Raw genomic sequence first — 21606 nt, forward strand, 5'->3', positions numbered from 1 at the left:
CAGTAAGTGAATGGCTAAATAAACTGTGGTCTGTCTATATGGAAAAAATAAGCCTCAACTCTTAGTTTTCATAATATACAAGGATTAGTTAAAAATGGATCACAGAAAAACTAAACCCATAAAAATCCACTAGGAAACGAGAATATTTTTGCAACCTTGAGATAGATTATATTGGATGGGACACAATAAGTCCTAGTCATAAGGACATGAGCAGTAAAAATTCCAAATCTAGAAGGCCATGCAAATGGGTAGGAATGTGTGCATGCTCAGAACAGACCTGAGAAGACTGCAGCTGTCACCTGTCACTGCACAATCAGAAAGTGAGGGCTAAGACAGTTCTAACTGCCTGGATGAGTGTAGAAGACCTGCCTCAACATGCACTCAGAACCCTCCAGCAATAATGGGGAGATTGGATTCAAGGAAATCTCTGTCCAATCATTAGCTGACCGCTAGGCTCCTAAGTAGAGATTTCAATGGCTACACACTATAAAGAATATGAACTTTACAAAGTTAGTTCCGGAAAAGTCACCAAACAACAACAAGTAGTGATAATAAACCCTGGGAATGAGGGAGACTTTGATTCCCAGATTGGGCACATTATATTATTCAAAATGTCCCAATGTTTAACAAAAATATAACACATGGAAAGTATGGCTCATACTCAGGGAAGAAAGCAACCAAGAGAAACTGCCCATGAGAAAGAACAGACATTACTTACTTAAGACTTTAAACAAGCTATTTTAAATGTGTTCAAAGACCTTAAAAAACCATGTTTTAAGAACTAAAGGAAAACGAGAAACATGCCTCACCAAATAGTGATAGACATTTTAAAAGGAATGAAATAGCTCAAACTCAGCCAAACAGAGCCTGACTGGGGCGTCTGGGTAGCTCAGTTGGTTAAGTGTCTGCCTTTGGCTCAGGTCAGGATCCCAGGGTCCTGGGATCAAGCCCCGCATTGGGCTCCTGCTCAGCAGACTCCTCGCTACCAGCCCCCACCCCTTGCTTGTGCTCTCTCTCACTCTCTCTCTCAAATAAATACAATTAAAAAAAAAACAAAACAAAACACTGTCTCAGGAGAATGAGGAGACAAGTCGTATACTGGGAAATAATATTTACAAAAGACATAGCTAATAAAGAACTGTTATCCAAAATATATGAAGAACTCTTAAAACTCAACAAGAAAACGCACGACCTGATTAAAACTTGGCCAAAGACCTTAGTAGATACCTCACCAAACAAGATATGCAAATGTAAAATAAGCATATGAAAAAGCTCCACACCACGTGTCATTACGGAAATGCACACTGAAACACTGAGATACCACTACACACTTATTAGAAAGGCCAAAATCCGGGGCACCTGGGTGGCTCAGTCCTTAAGCCTCTGCCTTCAGCTCAGGGCGTGATCCCAGAGTCCTGGGATCGAGCCCGGCATCGGGCTCCTCTGCTGGGAGCCTGCTTCTTCCTCTCCCACTCCCCCTGCTTGTGTTCCCTCTGTCACTGGCTGTCTCTCTCTCTGTCAAATAAATAAAATCTTAAAAAAAAAAAAAAAAAAGGCCAAAATCCAAAATGCTGCAACACCAAATGCTGTCTATAATGTGGAGCAACAGGAACTCATTCATTGCTTATGGGAATGCAAAATGGTACAGCAATTTGGCAGTTTCTTACAAAAGTAAACATATTCTTACCAGACAATCCAGCAATTAAGTTCCTTGATATTTGCCCTAATGAATAAAAAACTTATGTACACACAAAAATCTGCACACAGATTTTTATAGCAGCCTGTTCCTAAGTACCAAAACTCAGAAGCTGTCAAATGTCCTTCAGTAGGTGAATAGCTAAATAAATTGTGATCTGTCTAGATAATGGAATATTAGCACTGAAAAGGAACAAGATATCAAGCCATGAAAGGGTATGGAGGAATTTTAAATGCATATTACTAAGCAAAGTTCATAGTGAATTTTGGATGATAATGATGGTCAACGCAGGTTCATCAAATGTATCACTCCATTGGGGGAATATTGATAATGGAAAAGGCTATGCCTGTGTGGAGGCAGGGAGTAGATAAAAAAATCTGTGTATTTTCCACTCAATTTTGCTATGAATCTCTAAAACTATCCCCACAATAAAGTCTATTAAGACAAAAAGAGGGGCACCTGGGTAGCTCAGTCAGTTAAGTGTCTGAATCTTGATTTTGGCTCAGGTCATGATCTTGGGGTATGGGATGGAGCACCATGCTGTGTGTGGAGCCTGCTTAGGATTCTCTTTCTCCCCTCCCTCTGCCCCACCCCACTCACATGTGCGCACGCTCACGCGCACGCTCTCTCTCAGTTAAAAAAAAAAAAAAGTCTAGATACCTATGCCAAAGTTTATATGTGTTCCTAAGAATACTTAGGAATAAATTTAACAAAGTGCAAAATACATACTCTGAAAACCATAAAACAATGCTGAAAGAAGTGAAAGAAAATGTAAATAAATGGAAAACCATCCTATTTTCATGGATCAGAAAACTTAATTTTGTTAGGATGGCAGTACTCTCCAAACTGATCTACAGATTCAACAAAACCCCAATCAGAATCTTGTCTGACTTTTTAGAAATTAACAAGCTGATAATAAAATTGGTTTCACTCATTTATGGAACATAAGAAGTAGGAAGATCGGTAGGAGAAGAAAGGGCTAAAGAAGGGGGGGGTTAATCAGAAGGGGGAATGAAGCATGAGAGACTATGGACTCTGAGAAACAAACTGAGGGCCTCAGAGGGGAGGGGGGTGGGGGAATGGGATAGGCTGGTGATGGGTAGTAAGGAGGGCACGTATTGCATGGTGCACTGGGTGTTATACGCAACTAATGAATCATGGAACTTTACATCAAAAACCAGGGATGTACTGTATGGTGACTAACATAATAAAATAAAAAAATATTATTATAAAATAAAAAATAAAATAATTCCATTTATATGGAATTCCAAGGGACTAGGAGTAGCCAACATCATCCTTAAAAAGTTCAAAGTAGGAGGACTTATAGTTTCAATTTCAAAAACAACTACAAAGCTATAGTAACCAAAACATGTGGTACTGGCATAAGGATAGTCATATGTCAATGGAATTGAGTTGACAGACAAAATTAAAAAAACAAACAAACATGTATTTATGGTCTGTTGTTTATTTTTACTTTAAAAGATTTTATTTGAAAGAGAGATCATGAGAGAATGAGCAAGCACTAAAAGGGAGGTGGGGGAAAGGGAGAGATAGAAGCAGGCTTCCCACTGAGGAGGGAGCCTGATGTAGGGCTCAATCCCAGGACCCTGGGATATGACCTGAGCCAAAGGCAGATGCTTAATTGACTGAGCCACCCAGGTGCCCCAGGTAAATTGTTTTTTGACAAGGGTGCCAAGACCACTCAATGGGGAAAAATAGTCTTTTAACAAAAGATTTTTCAAACAACTAAGTATCAACATGCATCCAAAACAATTAATCTGGATCTCCACCTCACACCGTATATAAAAATTAACTCAAAAAGGATTAAAGACCTAAACGTAGAGCTAAAACTATAAAACTCTCAGAAGAAAACATAGGTGTAAATCTCTGTGGCCTTGTATTAGACAATGTTTTTGTTGTTACGACATCAAAAGCACAAGTAACAAAAGAAAAAGCAGAGAAATTGAACTTCTTCAAAATTAAAAGCTTTTGTACTTTTCAAAGGACACTATCAAGAAAGTGAAAAAACCCACAGAATAGGAGAAAATATTTAAAACTCATATATCTGATAAGAGATTAGTCCCCAGAATATATTAAAAACCCTTACAACTCAACAGTGATAGGCAAATGACCATTAATTTGTGAGCAAAGGATAAAGGATTGGAACATTTCTGCGTAGAAGATACATAAATGTCATTAGTCGTTAGAAAATACAAATCAGAGGGTCGCCTGGGTGGCTCAATCAGTTAAGCATCTGCCTTCGGCTCAGGTCATGATCCCAGGGTCCTGGGATCAAGCCCTGCATTGGGCTCCCCGCTCGGCGGGAAGCCCGCTGCTCCCTCTCATACTCCCCTTGCTTGTGTTCCCTCTCTCACTGTCTCTGTCAAATAAATAAAATCTTTAAAAAAAAAATACATAGCAGAGCCATACTGAGATACTACTTCACATTCACGTACAAAAACAATTGTTGGCAAGTGTGTGGAATTGTGAGAGACTTCCATTTTCTATTTTATCTTTCTTATAATGTTATTTTATTTTATTTTAATTCAATTAATTAACATAATGTATTATTCGTTTCAGGGATACAGGTATACGCTTCATCAAGTCTTATAGAATACCCAGTGCTCATTACAACACATACCCTCCCCAATGTCCATCACCCAGTACCCCATCCCCCCACCTCACTCCCCTCCAGCAACCCTCAGTTTGTCTCCTAAGATTAAGAGTCTCTTATGGTTTGTCTTCCTCTCTGGTTTCATCTTGTTTCATTTTTTCCTCTCTTCCCTTATGATCCTCTGCCTTATTTCTTAAATTCCACATATCAGTGAGATCATGTGATAATTGTCTTTGTCTGATTGACTTATTTTGCTTAGCATAATAGGGTACTAAGATAATGTTTTTAAATGAATATGTCCTTAAATAATTTTTAAAATATTCCTGTTTTTGAGGGAGGGTGAGAAGAAAGACGCGGAGTTCAGCAAACTTTATTACTACTAGTCAATTAAAAGCTGTTATGGTATGTCACCTGAAAAAGCCCACTGGGTTATTTCTCCAAATAAGATATTCAAATGGCCATCATGTATCCAAATTAGGCATCTGGGAAAAAGATGAACCTTGTGGCTGGACAGGGGAAACTTATTACAAACTGGATTTATAACTAAATAGGAATAAATACACTTTGGGATTTGCTGAGTTGCTAAGTCTGTAGCAAAGCAGGTAAAGGAATATAAATATATATCAAAACTGAAACGAGGGACCAGAGGGGAAAATTTTTTTTTCTAAGATTTTATTTATTTGACAGAAAGAGAGAGAGACAGCCAGCGAGAGAGGGAACACAAGCAGGGGGAGTGGGAGAGGAAGAAGCAGGCTCACAGCGGAGGGGCCTGATGCGGGCCTCAATCCCAGAACGCCGGGATCATGCCCTGAGCCAAAGGCAGACGCTTAACAACTGAGCCACCCAGGCGCCCCCAGAGGGGAAAATTTCTAAATCAAAGTACAGAGATCACGTTTCTGGCTTGTTTATTGGCCTAACTGTGAGCAATGTCACAATCTCAAACGACACGACAGCCTGCAGTTAGAGGAAACGTGTAAAGGTGGCTGGATGTAGACATGCTGAGCTACTTGTATTTTTACTTAGTTACACTAATTAAACTGCCCACCTGGCCTCATACAGACATCCTACAGCTGCCAATTTGTAACCTCTGTTCAAGAGTATGGTTGCTTCACTGAGAAGCAAACCATCCAAAGACTAACAATAGAGGATAACATAATTTGGCTTATTATTTTAATAAACACTGGACAGACAGGGATAGGTGTGATTATGTAGTAAACATGATTATGAGTAAACATCATGTCAAATTTAAGAGCATGTCCTTTTTGCTGAGCAGAAGTTATAACTGTCAAGATTAATAAAGCCCAAAGTATTTTAATGTGGCTTCTGGATCTGTTTATTTCAATCATAATGCCTTAATTTGAACTATGTTGAGCATATAAGTACACTGGATAACAAGAATATTATTGTTTTATCTAGAATTCTGGTTTTTAAGTTAAATAAATGGTAAAATATGTAAGAGTCAAATTTATCTAATTACAGAAGCAACATAACATTGAAAAGTTTGAAAAACAGAAAAAAAAATTACTTGAGTTGCCACAATCCTAACAAGTGTCTTAATATACATTTTATATAGAATGATAATAACAAAATGTTGGATCCTACTTTTTAAAAAATTGAACATTACATCACACTAATTTGTCCATATAATATAATCTGCATAAATAGTAGAAAATGTGGGATCACAGATGTAGGATGTTGAAAATTTGAAACCCAATCAAAGAGAAGTTGTAAAATATTTTTTTAAAAGCTTAAAATCTTACAAAATCAGCAAAATGAATATCTTTTTTTTTAAAGATTTTATTTATTTATTCAACAGAGATAGACAGCCAGCGAGAGCGGGAACACAAGCAGGGGGAGTGGGAGAGGAAGAAGCAGGCTCATAGCGGAGGAGCCTGATGTGGGGCTCGATCCCATAATGCCGGGATCACGCCCTGAGCAGAAGGCAGACGCTTAACGACTGCGCCACCCAGGAGCCCCCAAAATGAATATCTTAATTTGAAAATTTGATCAGAATTGATCAGTTTTGGGGCGCCTGGGTGGCACAGCTGTTAAGCGTCTGCCTTCGGCTCAGGGCGTGATCCCGGCGTTATGGGATCGAGCCCCACATCAGGCTCCTCCGCTATGAGCCTGCTTCTTCCTCTCCCACTCCCCCTGCTTGTGTTCCCGCTCTCGCTGGCTGTCTCTCTATCTCTGTTGAATAAATAAATAAAATCTTTAAAAAAAAAAAGAATTGATCAGTTTTTACATTTCTAAACATTCAATTTGCCAACACATTGTAATAGGATAAAATGATCAAAAAGTTAATACATTTCTTTCATCAAGGTTGATATTTCAATTTTTTTTTCACTTACTTCTTAACGGATTTCAATTGGCACAGATTCTAACTTGAGCAAATATTTGAAGAGACCAATATTTTATTCTTTCGTCCACGGGCCACCCTTCAAAACTACAAAGACGACTTCTGCAGATGATATAGGATAGTCCCCCTAAACACAGACGGCTTTTAGGTGTAACTTTCGCCTCCAAGCTTTGTTACATGCTTTCCTACCTTAAGGAGCAATCTCAAGGGCCAATATTAGACTGTCAGTCATTTCTTCCATGCCCTGGCTTATGATTCCACAGATGGGAACTGGTTCGAGGCTAGTCTCACACAGTCTCGCCCCATTGAAGAATTTACCCCATGCTGATTCACACTCAGAAGAGTCACACTCAGAAAAATGGTCCCCTCACAGAGCGTTAAATTTTTCCAACAGGATAAAACAGGGTTGCTTTTTAACTTGTTCTTAATGAGTGTACCATTTGGGGATGAGCCGTGTGTAGTAGATAAAAGAAAGACAAGCATTCTTTCATGTGCTGTTACTACAACTATGATTTTATCTCAAACTAACAATGCCTTTACAAACAACTGACCTTGCTCCCTAATTACTGCCACTACAGAAGTACTAGAGATGAATTATTCTGGAACAAAGTTAATAATTATGGGAATCTTTCCCAATATTTAACAATTCAGAATAATGATCCCTTACAGGTGAACTTACTCAACTACCTCGAGGTACCTTACACACATGCTTTATCTTGAATAGCAGCCCATTCAGAAATCACATAGCTCAAAGCTAGGTGTTCTCTTCGTATTTTTTAAAGGATCAATGACTTTTTTGGTATGTTTTTTTCATGACTAACGCAGGCATCTGGTTTTACTGCCTTAAAAATATTCGGACTAAAAATATTGTAGCCATGATATAATAAGCAACAAAGCCAGGCACCAAAGCTCACCCATTTATCTCCATGTTAAAGGCGACCCAAAGTTCTTTGTAAGGAAAAATCTGACCTTCCTCCAGGAACTCTCTCTTGCTCCTTTCTATCAGAGGGTGCATTTTATTTAGGGCACCAGGCCTTCTGCACTCCTTCATATCCATGAGAGAATATAGGTCTGTCCCCAGCTGAACTGGCTCAGTTAGGCAATATATATGGTTCTGGCCACAGAATATAACCAGGACCTGGGTACTCCTTACAGAAGGCGAACTCATTGTCTAACTTTCATAAAATCTCAGTTGAGAAACACAGTATGAATGAGGGATTTCTGAACGATACAAAGATCCATGCATTCTTTCAGATAAAATGCTACCCTGGGGTCAAGCTACAAGAGTATCAGAAAGCCAGGTGCACGTAAAGCAAGTGAGTAGAGAAGGAACACACGCCTTCAAGTGTGAGCTTCCTTTATCACTTACAAGCTGTGTAACCTCTCTCTGGCCTACCCTATGGATCATTTCCTATTTTAAATTTTTGCTATCCTATCATATTTTATGTATCCTTAGAAGCAGCCTTCAATTCACGGAGATAAAGGGGGGGGAAAGTATTTCTAAAGTTAACTAAACAAATAAATAAATGATAATACATAATATAGAAAGGAAGTCTAATGTATCTTAGGGACTTACAGATGGCTTAATATTTTAAATTATATCAACACATCACATCAGTAGCCCAACTAAGAAAAAATAAAAACACCTCGATCATTTCAGTTGATGCTGGAAAGGCATAAAATAAAGACTATCCAACAACAAACAGAAACAGACTCATAAATACAGAGAACAAACTGGTGGTTGCCAGAGGGGAACGGGTTAAGACGATGGGCAAATAGGTGAAAAGGATTAAGAAGTATGAATCTCCAGTTATAAAATAAGTCACAGAGATGAAAAGTACAGCATGGAGAAAATACAGTCAATAATATTGCAATAATATTGTACGGTGACCGATGGTAACTACACTTAATTGCAGTGAACATTACATAATATATGGAATTGCCAAATCACTGTTTTGCACCTGAAGCTAATATAGCACTGTATGTTGACTATATTTAAATAAAAAAATTTTTAAACAAAAAAATAATTCATTCAGGTTAAAACCAGGTAAATGTATAGGATATTTGCCTCTCAATCTTTCAGATTCTGTATACTATTTATGTGCTCCTTACAGTTTTATTTCCCATGCAGGCGTTACTTTAATATTTGAGGATTACTGGGCCACTTATCCTAATTAATATTTTAGTAGCCATGAATTCATTTGCTTTAGAGAAAAACAAGATATAATCTAAATGTGTACAGTCTGACTTCCAGTGAGAAATGGGTTAATTCAATGAACTTTTTTTGTTAATTCAGTGAACTTCTATGGCATGTTGGTTTATATAAAACTAAATAAATAATGGTTGTGATTATTTGGTATTACCAAAAAAGACTATCCCTGATTTTTTAAAAAAGCACTTAATAACCTAAGACTATAAGGCTATTATCTTAATATAAGAAAATCTATCTGAAACCAATAGCCACATAATTCTTCACAGAAACATTCATTAAAATTAGAAACAAAATCAGGTATAAATTTTCACATTATTTAAATTTAACACTGAGGTAGAACTCTGGCCAAGGCAAACAATATATGGCACAAAAATGAGATCTACATTTTGGAAAAAAGGAAACATAATTATCATTACTTATGAACGATATTATATACTAGAAAAACCATGATAATAAAATGAAATTTCTAGAATTAATTCAAGCTCAGTAAGATGTTAGACATAAGATAAATATGTAATTAGCTCTTTGTTATTAGAAGACAGCATTTTTGCTTATTCTTAATACAGCAGCAGTAATCAGTTACAAAACATAATGCAATTCAGCTGAAAAAATTCTATTCACAATGTATTCTAATCTCCTAAGAAATGCAGAGGACCTATACGAAGAAAACCACAAAACTGCAGAGAGAAATAAAAGGAGAGACATCATGGTCTTCAACGGAGAGAATGAATTTGGTAAATTTGTGAATCATATTTTGTATGTGTAACTCAATGCCAACAGCATGCAGTTTCCTTTACAAAATGATTATAAAGTTTAGATAAACAACTAAGTGACTATATCAATGGGGAACAGACTTCTGTGAAAATGTAATAATTTAAGACATATAGACAGTAAAGGCATAAAAGCAGACAGACACGTACAAAACAGGCTCCACTGCATATAAGAATTTAATATGTGATCAATGGGGCACTGGAAACCAACACCAACAGAAGATTATTCAATAAACTGGGAAATAGTCATTAAATATTTTGGGAAAAATCAATTCAGATATTCATCTCATACTTTTGAGTGGGCTAAAAGGATAAAAGCAAAATAAGTAAAACCATTTCAAAAGATCTTGACAGAAATAGAAGTAAATCTCGAATCTCTTGAGTGGGGAAGACTATCTTAGAAAGGATTAAATAATTCAGATAAAAATGCTCAGTGGACTCAAAATTTAAGTCTAAAATTAAAACTAAATCCTAGCATCTTAAACTAATAGAAGTGCTGTATGTTAACTATACTGGAATTAAAACAAAAAACAAAAACCAAACTACATCCTAACAATAAAAAGATAAACTATAAATTGAAGGCAACATTTGCAGGAATGCCACAGACTCAAAAATGAATGTTGTAGTTCTTTACACTGCACTTGCAAATTTCCTGTTAAGTTTAAGATTATTTCATTCTTTTTTTCTTAATCTTTTTTTTTAAGTAGGCTCTATGCCCAACATAGGACTTGAACTCGTGAACCTGAGATCAAAGTTGTATGCTCTACCAACTAAGCCAGCCAGGCGACCCTAAAATTATTTCAAATAAAAAAATTTATGAATACCCTTGATACATGAAGAATTCTTGCAACTTGATAAGAAAAAGACTAAGACCCCACTAGACGAATGGGTAAAGGACATAGACACAGTGCAGACACCTGTGAACATACACACGCACTCACAAAAGGAAAAAAAAGGTGGTTAACAGACCTGGCTGAAAAATACTCAGTCTTAGTAGCAAAGACATTCAAATTAAAATAAGACTTCAATTTACAACTACCAAAGTAGCAAATGTTTTTGGTTTTGTCTTTCATAATAATACCAAATGCTTGAGAGAATATAATAAAACAGGCACTCTTTCTCATGACTGGTGGAAGTGTAAATAAGAATAAACAATTTAGTTGTTTGTGTAAAGAGTACTGACATACTTGAATACAGTGTTCATCATTTACATTAATGAAAAATTTGGAAACAATTTACATGTCAAGCTATTCAGGGTGTTATTAGATAAATTATGAAATATTATATAGCCATTAAAATTGTGTTTACAAAGAAATTTAAGCCAGATGTTTTATTTTTATTTTACTTTTTTATTTTTTTAATTCCAGTATAATTAATGTAGAGTATTATATTAGTTTCAGGTGCACAATATAGTGATTCATTAATTCTATACATTACTCAGTGCTCATCAGGTAAGTGTACTCTTAATCCGCTTCACCTTTCTCGCCCATGCCCCCCGCCATAGCCATCAGTTTGTTCTTCATAGTTAAGAGTCTGTTGTTTGGTTTGTCTCTTTTTTTGTTTGTTTCTTAAATTCCACATATGAATGATATCATGGTATTTGTCTTGCCCTATTTCACTTAGTATTATACTCTCTAGATCCATCCATGTTGTGGCAAATAGCAAGATTTCAATCTCTTTTATGGCTGAGTAATATTCTTTTGTATGTATAGACCCATCTTCTTTATCCATTCATCTCTCGATGGACACTTGGGCTGCTTCTATAATTTGGCTATTGTAAACAATGGAGTAGTGGAATTACTAGATCATATGGCAATTCTATTTTTAATTTTTTGAGGAATCTCCATACTGTCTTTCACAGTGGATGCACCATTTTGCATTCCCATCAACAGTGCAAGAGGGCTCCTTTTTCTCCACATCCTCACCAACACTTGTTGTTTCTTGTGTTTCTGATTTTAGCCATACTGACTGGTGTGAGGTAAGATCTCATTCTGGTTTTGATTTACATTTCCCTAACAATGAGTGATGTTGAGCACCTTTTCACGTGTCTGTTGGCCATTTTCATGTCTTTGGAGAAACGTCTGTTCATATTTTCTGCCCATTTTTTAACTGGGTTATTTGTTTTATGGGTGCTGAGTTGTATATATTCTTTATGTATTTTAGATACTAACCCCTTAACAGATATGTCATTTGCAAATATCTTCTCATTCATTACGTTGTCTTTAAGTTTCGCTGACTGTTTCCTTCACTGAGCAGAAACTTTTTATTTTGTTGTAGTACAAATAGTTTATTTTTGCTTTTGTTTCCCTTGCCTCAGAGACATATCTAGAAAAAGCTGGTATGGCCAATGTCAGAGAACTCACTGCTTGTGCTCTCCCCTTCATTCATTTTGAATTTACTTTTGTGTATGGTATAAGAAAGTGTTTCGGTTTTCCCAGCACCATTTGCTGAAAAGACTGTCTTTTTTTCTATTACATATTCTTGCCACCTTTGTCAAAAATTAATTGATCTTATAACCACAGGTTTATTTCTGGGCTCTCTACTCTGGTCCATTGATCTATGTGTCTGTTTTTATGCCTGTACCAAACTGCTTTGCTCACTGTAGCTTTGTAGTATATCTTCAAACTGGGGATTGTGATACCTCCAGTTCTTTTCTTCCTTTTCAAAACTGCTTTGGCTATTCAGGTTCTTTTGTGGTTCCATACAAACTTTATTTGTTACAGTTCTGTGAAAAATTCTGTCGGTAGTTTGATAGGAATTGCATTAAATGTGTAGACTGCTTTGGGTAGTATGGACATTTTAATGATATTTGTTCTCCCAATCATTGAGCATGGAATATCTTCCCATTTCTTTGTGTCACCTTCAATTCCTTTCATCAGTGTTTTATACTTTTCAGAATGTGGGTCTCTCGCCTCCTTGGTTAAGTTTATTCTTAGGCATTTTATTATTTTTGGTGCAATTGCAAATGGGGTTGTTTTCTTTTTTAGAAAAAAAAAAAAGATTTTATTTATTTATTTGAAAGAGAGGAGGGGCAGAGGGAGAGAGACAATCCCAAGCAGGCACCACACTCAGTGCAGAGCCTGACATGGAGCTCTCATAACCCTGAGATCATGACCTGAGCAGAAACTAAGAGTCAGATGCTCAACTGACCGAGCCACCCAGGTGCCCCTGGCCACATACTTTTAAAAATGAATAGGGAAAAAAGAATTTTTAAAAGTACATGCAAATAGTAGTTGCTTTGAGTGGAGGACCTGTTATTTTGTTTTTTCAACTCTTATATATTTACCCAATTTTCCTCAAGGAGAATGTATCACTTCATACTTTTATAATATAATAATACGACTCATAAATCACTGCTATGTCCAGAGCAGTGGGGAAATCCCATGATATGTGCTCATCATAGATTCCAAGTTTAGTAAAAGAATTCTAGGGGCATCAGGTGGCTCAGTTGGTTAAGCATCCAACTCTTGATTTTGGCTCAGGTCATAATCTCAGGGTTGTGGGACTGAGCCCCACATGGGGCTCCATGCTCAGCATGGAGTCAGCTTGAGATGCTCTCCCTCCCTCTCTGCCCCTCCTCCTGCTTGCATCTGCACAAGCCCTCTAATAACTAACTAACTAAATAAATAAAATCTTTAAAAAAAAATAATTCTACATGAACTTTTAAGCCAATGGTGGCAGCTTTTCCAGTTCCATCTGCACTACCAGCCACACAGAGTTTGAAATATATATACATATATATACATATATTTCTGTAAATATATAGAAAAACTCTGATCACGATCGCTATTGCTGGCACTTTGATGCCGTAAGATACCTAATGATAAGTTGGGTCTGAGGAGGAAAAAAAAGACAATTCTGCTAGAAATTTTTAATAGTAATTTTTTGTTTACTCTTTTTTTAAACTACTTTTTCAGAATACAAAAATAATAAATGTTGGATATAAAGGGTTCAAGTGTTATTGGTATTCATGATGGGAAGAGCGACTATCACTATTAAAGTCTGATATATTACTCCCAATTTTTTGGATTCATATCTAACATTTTAAAAAGAATAATGGGACCATTCTACACACACTGTTTTGTAACTTCAATGTTCAGCTTAATAGTATATTGCAGACAGCTTCCCTTATAAGAACACATGAGCCCCCTCATTTATTTTAATGGTTTAAAATAGTCCTCTTTAGGGGCGCCTGGGTGGCGCAGTCATTAAGCATCTGCCTTTGGCTCAGGGCGTGATCCCGGCGTAGTGGGATCGAGCCCCACATCAGGCTCTTCTGCTGGGAGCCTGCTTCTTCCTCTCCCACTCCCCCTGCTTGTGTTCCCTCTCTCGCTGGCTGTCTCTCTCTGTCAAATAAATAAATAAAATCTTTAAAAAAATAAAAAAATAAAATAAATAAAATAGTCTTTAGTTTACTCTAATTTACTTCACCAGTGCCCTATGATAGATCGTCCCTTTCATTACCAACTCATTATTATCAACAATGCTGCAATGAATATATACATGTCACTGTGCCGTTGCACAACACGGAAGTGTCTGAAATATCTGACTGTTTTACAATAAACACCCATCACTCTTGATTATTTGTGTGATAAATTCCTAGAAATGGATTTTCTGGGTTAAAGTTTATTGCTAAGCAGGGCCTCTACCATGTTGTTTATAGTCACAACTACTGTATAACAAAAATGCCTCTTTTCTTACATCTCAAACAATGTAGTACATTATCAATCTGATTGGTGCAAAATATCGTCATTGCCTTCTTTTGCATTTCTTTAATTATGACAGAGGTGGAGCATCTTTTCATAGATCTCTTAATCATTTCTGGTCAATTCTAGAAATTGGCCATTATCGTCCTTTGTCTGTATTTCTATTTGCTTATCTTTTCTTGTTGGCAAAGCTCTTTTTATATCCAGGAATGTAGCCCTTTATTATGTTATTTGCACAATTTTCTAAGGCTTTATTTTCACTTTTTGTTTTCAATTTTTGGGTATAGAAAATCTTTAAGTTTAATTTGGTTATATTTACCAGTATTTTCTAATTCTGGGTTTGTGTCATGCTTATTAGAAAGGCTTTCTCCACTCCAAGAATATAAATAATATTTATGTTTTCTTCAAGTATTTTTATGATTTCATTATTTTACATTTTTTATTTTTGAAGCATCCAGAATTTATTTTGATGTAAAGTAGGAGTTGAAGACCCAGCTTCTTCTTGTCACAAATCGCTAATCAGTTGGCCTAATACCATTCATCAAATAATCCATCCTTTCTGCCCTAATTTGAAATGCCATATTTATGATGTACTAAATACTCATATATAGTTGGTGTATTTCTGGGATCTATTTACCTTAGTCCCTGAGCCAGAATGTGGCAATTTACATTTGAGTAAATATACACTTAACAGAAAAACAAAATACTAGTGCCATGGAGTTGAACATCCCTAGACTAAATAGAAAATGCCTTTTACTAATTTACCTTTCAAGATGAATCTTTGGCAGCCGGGTTAGCATAACTAAAAAAGTCAAATTTGGTATCATGCCCACGTCACTGTGAGCCTTACCCACAATTCCTTACCCCTACTTTACTTGTCAAGGAAGGATTAATAATGTTCCTCTCTCAATATTTCTGGCCAGTGAGTTCACTGTGACAAAATAATAGAACCACAAATTGAAAGTCCTAGTAAAGGTTGGTGACATCAACCTAAGCAGTGGAACTTTTCCTCTGAAAGATGCCCAGAGTATGAATGGGTTTTTAGATTCATATGTAGACATGAGTAACCAGGCATCTCTTTTTCTAGCTCGTGCATCTAACCCTGTGTAGATTCACACTGAACACATAAAACCAGACATAGTATTTTAGTTTAAGGCAACGTTTCTGAGTGGATAGAGTTCACACAGAATCAATGACAGAGGGATTTGCCAGTCTGCTTTCTTGCCATCGTGTGTGTGTGTGTGTGTGTGTGTGTGTGTGTGCGCACGCACGCGTGTGGACTCTCCTTTCCTTTCTACAGCTACCATAGCATGAAGGAAGAAAGTGACCCTGTAACTCACCATCTCAGGACCTCTGAAGGAATTCCATATTGTGCTTCTTGATTCCACTGTGTGGGTTTTGTGCGTGAACTCAGTCCTCCTACATAACACTCGTCCATATGGCCAACCTGCCTATTAGAGTAGGTACAAAGCCTAGGGTCCTCAGTACTTCTAGGGGTCCACAAAAATGTTTTAATTTCTTTTAAAATCAGAAGCGAAAAAAAAAAAAAGGAATTTTAGGTCAGGGAAAATGTTTTGTTATATAATACTGATCTATTCATCCTTATACTAACAGAGTTACAATCTTTAATATTTGTTTTTGAAGGATGGGGATCACAAAAGTCATAACCCAGCCTTGCCTGTCCCTCAAAAGATTTCTTGCCAAGGGAACACTAAACGTTTTGGATCTTATATCTCTATTCTCTTCCTGGAAATTCATGATTAAAGGCTTACAGGAGCTCTGCAATAAAAACAAAACAAAACAACAACAAATTATAGAACTTCATTTACTCCAGGGTTCTCAAGGCTTATTCGATCCTGGAACGTTTTTTTCTTCTACATTATAACTACTATCTTCTCCCAGAACTGGTAATCCGTGGAAGACTACAGGAAATAATTAACTTTCTGTTACATTAAGATTCAACATCGATCAAGAGAGTCCATAGCTAAAATTCCTCAATCATCTTTTTTTTTTTTCAAGCAGCCATTCAAAAACCTAAAGGATTATTCTTTGTTCTATGCAAATAGAATGAGAATGAGACCTGATGCTCTTTGAGCAGCACGCTAGCAATACAGCCCTACCTAACCACTGAGCAAGAGAATTTTATTGTTGCACAAGTTTCAGATTTATGCTACACAGCTCACTGAGACCCATTTCAATTCAGTTTTCTTGATAGGCTTGCAGCAGCATGAGGATGAAAATAATTCCCAAATGGCAAGGAAGGGTGAAAAGCTGCTTTCCTGAATCCCAGAACATGTTATTCCTTAACCTATCAGACCTTATTAAGAGTGACTTAAAATCTGTCAGTTCTCAAAAGGTTTCTCGAGTAACAGATTTCTTGGTTCCATTTCAGTTCCTACAGTGCCCACAACCACAGCCCTATTCAATTTAGCAGTGCTCGGCGGTATGAATGCTGAAATTAAAATGTGCTTTCAAAATTCAATCCACAGCAAAACTGACCTAACTTAGAAGCATCTCCACAGCCAGATTTAATAAAACGATATGAGTCTGAGGGAGAAGGCAGAAGAAGGATACGTGTCTTTGAGGTATAAAAGAAAAGTAGATAGATAGTGGTGTTCTGTTTTCTTTTTTTTTTTTAAGTTTATGATAACAAATATCCCTTTTTTAAAGTCAGTTTTCTCTTTCACAGAGAAAGTCAAAGACCCTCAGTTGTTTCTTTTCAGTTTTCAGAGGTTTATCCATTAAGAAGATGATCTCTATTATTTTTCTGGGAGCAAATGCATTTGTCCTTAGTGCTTTAATGTACCTAAATTTCTTGCCTGGGACATGCTTTAAAGCCTTTTTGGTTAAATGGAAACCATCAAAGCTAGGTGGCCATAATTTTTCTTACAAGTAGGAAACAAAATTTCTTTTAAGGAAAAAAAAAAAAACTAACACAGCTCATTAAACTATAGTCTTGAGTTCTAGGAGAGAACTAACTTCATTCCCTGAACACACAATATTTAGCAAAACAAACAAACAATGACAACCACAAAAATGAAAACATGGTTTGGCCAGGCCCTGCTTTGTCCATCTTTTATCACCCACAGTGCACTTCACTGACATCACTTGTTTAAGGAACTGTCTGTCTTTCTTAAGGTAGAAAAGGCCTCAAGGGTAAAGAGCCTGTGATATTTGGCTTGGTCTCTCAAACGCCCACCACAGCGGCTAGCACATATTAGGAGCTTAATGCAGGATCCATTTCTGAGGGGTGTGTGTTTGTATGTGTCTGTGTGTGTGCACGTGTATGAGAGAGAGAGAGAGAGAGAGAGAGAAGAAGAAGAAGAAGGAGGAGGAGGAGGAGGAAGAGGAGGAGGAGGAGGAGGAGGAGGAAGGAGAGGAGGGAAGGGGTGGGGAGAGGAGAGGAGAGAGGAGAGGGACTATCTCTCTTGGCTGGCAAAGGTGATGAAGGTCCGATAAAACTGCTAACACTGATTTTATTTCCTATTAAAGCCCTACCTGGGCTCCTTATTTTTGAGTCAGTAGAGATATCTGTAACTTTTTTCAGAAGCTACTGAATGCTTACAAAAAGAGTAACAAAGGGGGCGCCTGAGTGGCTCAGTTGGTTAAGCATCTGCCTTTGGCTCAGGTCATAATCCTGGGGTTCTGGGATCGAGCCCTCATGGGGTTCCCTGCTTTGTAGGGAGCCTGCTTCTCCCTCTGCCCCCCTGCCCCAGCTCATGCTCGCTTTCTCTCAAGTAAATAAATCAAATCTTTAAAAAAAAAAAAATAGTAACAAAGGAAAAAGAAACTATGTTAAAGGCAAATCACTTTGATAATCTTCTTCAACAACCCAACTGGAGTGATTGGAAGGACAGGTAGTAAATGCATCATCCGCCAAAAAATAGAGCAGGTGCTCTAGGATAAGCTCGGTGCTTGGCAGCGGGTCCCTCATCTTGAAAGGCTCGTGAACTGCTTTGGGAGGGAACACAACATACCTGAGACAAAATGCTTATTAGAAAATAGGAACAGAGCAGTGATTTTAAATCATGCTTCCATATGTCACTGCTATTCTAGAAACAGAATTGAGGTATCTCCTGCCAAAATGAATAATGGTAGCCTATTTCTTGGTTTATGAATTGGTAAAAGAAAAAAAATTGGTTATTAGTATTTTATCAATTTTATATTTTTACCCTATCCATCTTCCTTAAACACTCGTGTTTACTACCATTTAGCTATTAATAAGATGGTAAAGAGCTACGAATCTGTAGAAAACACATATTGAGAGGAAAAAAAATTCTGAAATTGCTGAGGACTTAATTTCACAGTTTCTCATTTTTAAGGAAATATACTCCGGGTTGTAATATTTTTTTTATACAAAGAGTCATATTTTCTCCTGATAAAAGTGTTCTCAATTTGTTGGATGAATTAAATATATCAATATACTGTGGTGTTCCTACCAGGTATGACCATAATATTCAGATATTTTTCTACTGAAATAAATTGGGAAACAACCAAGTGTATAAGCAGATGTGAAATGGAATGAGCAAACAATTTTATCAATTTTTGTCTATTTATATCCTGACACTGCACTGAGGCTGTGAGGCTGTTAATGTTACAAACAAATTTTCAGACAATAAGGTACACGCGTGAAAGCAAAACAGCATGAAAATGTTTTCTTGTGGTATGGCATTTCAAGTAAACCTGGAAGGATAAATCAAATCTGGGGGAAAAAATGCTTTAGGAATCCAAAGTGACCCAATAGTTATTTTTATGGCATCTGGTGGTAACGTTAATTTTACAAGCCACATTTTTAAAAATCTTGGTTATTTCAATAACATTGTCAAGGTCATTTTACACTGTAGAATTTTTTTTTTTTCAACTACTAAAGCATCAAAAGAGGAAAATAACCATACGACTTGAGTGGACTATTACTAATACTTGTTTTCTGTGTACTTTTTAACAGTTGTAATCAACTGACCACATCATTTTGTGTCCAGAGTTTTTCAGTTAAGACACAAACTTAAACTTTTTCTCATGTTATTAAAAAAATCTGTGGATGTGGTATCTTTAGTAGATGCATAATATAACACTGTAAAGATATATTAATTGATGTATCAATTTCCTTATTCTTGTATATTTAGGTTAAGGTTTCTCATCTGTCACGATTATAAGCCTGAGATGAACACGGTAGTTGACATTTTTGTTTGCCTCCATCCATTTCTTGCTCTGTGTGGTCCCTAGGTATCGCTCTCTCCTCCTTCAGCCCTGTGTTTTGGGGAGGACTGACCCAGCCCCAGGAGTGGGAGCCATGCCACTGGCTGTGGAGGTTGGTTCGGGGATAGGCATACAACCACTTAAAAAAGAAAATACGCTGCCTGGACACTCCTCACTCAGATGCTTCATCTTCAGAGGCAGAAGTAGTCTATATGGCAGCAGAGTGCCTTACGGTGTGTCACATAAGCACAGCCACAGTACGCAGTTCTAGATCAAATCATTCAAGGTCACAGTGAATGTGATTCAAGAAAAATAAAAGAGGGCCTCCTGACCTGTTTGGGAAACAGAAAGGAAAAGAAGGGGACCTACCTGAAGCCAAGACAGAGTTTACGTCTAACTGGTGAAAAAAGAATCAGCATGTAAAAGCAAATGTGTGAAAGTTTAGGGCATGGACATTTCATAATTGTTCATTTTGTTCATACATTTGAAGTTCGGTGACAAAAAATGACTATTCTGTGGATTAGAAAGGTCTCTGGAGTACGCAATGTTAGCAGAACTAAAATCCTCAAGAAAGGGGAACCTGAGTGGCTCAGTCACTTAAACATCCGACTCTTGATTTTGGCTCAAGTCATGATCTCGGGGTTGTGGGATCGAGCCCCACGTCGGGCCCTACGCTAGATGTGGAGTCCGCTTGAGATTTTCTCTCTCTCTCCCTCTGCCTCTCCCCATGCTCTCTCTATCAAATAAATAAATAAATAAAATCTTAAAATCTTCAAGGAAAAACCCTTTACCTGAAGGTTGATGAGTGTTTGTTCTACATATACCCTCAGCGCCTAAGACCTAAGCTCGAGGGGACACCTGGGTGGCTCAGTGGGTGAAGCATCTGCCCTCAGCTCAGGTCTCGATCTCAGGGTCCTGGGATGGAGCCCCATGTCAGGCTCCCTGCTCAGAGGACAGTCTGCTTCTCCCTCTCGCTCTGCCCCTCCACTCCCCTCCCCCAGCTGTGTTCTTCTGCTCTCTTGCTCTCTCTCAAATAAATAAAATCTTTAAAAAAGATTTTTAAAAAATCTTAAAAAAAAAAAAAAAGACTTAAACTTGAGGACTGAGAGAGAAAGAAGGTAATCACTAAGGAACTTTAATCTACTTCTACCAGAAGAGACATGTCTAGTTCTGGCTGTCCAGAGGCTGAAAGACATGGTCGCACTCTTGTGAGGTGTGAATGAATTTAGCAAATCCTGGAATCTTCAGGTCTTTGCTGACAAAAAAGAAAAAAAAAAAAAACCTAATGAATAAAAGTTCATGGATCCCTGCCCTCTTACCAAGTGACAAACAGTGCTGGTACAGGGTAGGCTGATGGAGTTTGGGAACTCAGAAATCACACCAAAGGAAATTACCTATGAGCCAGCGGCCAAATGAGTTGGCCTATAATACAAGGCTCTAAACTGGTATGCACAGAGATTTCTGATCCACATGCAATGCTGGTCAAGGCTTCAATCTGAAGCCAGTCACTTGGCACAGTGTCTACAGTACTTACCTGCTACAATGGCTGGCCGGTTGCCATTGTTTTATATACTGCCTTCTGAAACACTGAATACCCTTGTTAAAAGTAGGTGGAGACATATATTTGAAGTGGCTTATAAGAATATCTATAATAAATTAGGAAAATACCAATAAAGCAGGCACAGGAAAACTACAGATAGAAGTACAAGACCAAAGGAAGAGCTAAGACATAGATATGAATGCCCTGTGGAGCCACTCATTTCCTACAATAACCTGCAAATTTGGCTTTCAGTTTCCTGCCAGACAAGGCACAAAGGGTAACATGAGCACTTAGGACGACGATGCGCACTGTCCATAAGGGATAGGTATATTTGTGTCTTTTGTGGGAGGGTGGGGGGAGGAGGAAGGAGTGTTTTCCAAATACTAAAATCTGGTAACTAATTAGTTTTGAAGGTCTCTAAGCAGCCATTATAACAATTATTACTTCCATTCATATGGCACGTAATGCTTTGCAAAGTAATTTATACACTTTCTTTCATTTGCACAAAAATCC

Source organism: Ursus maritimus, unplaced genomic scaffold (assembly GCF_017311325.1).
Source record: "Ursus maritimus isolate PB19 unplaced genomic scaffold, ASM1731132v1 scaffold_34, whole genome shotgun sequence".
Lineage (NCBI taxonomy): Eukaryota > Metazoa > Chordata > Mammalia > Carnivora > Ursidae > Ursus > Ursus maritimus.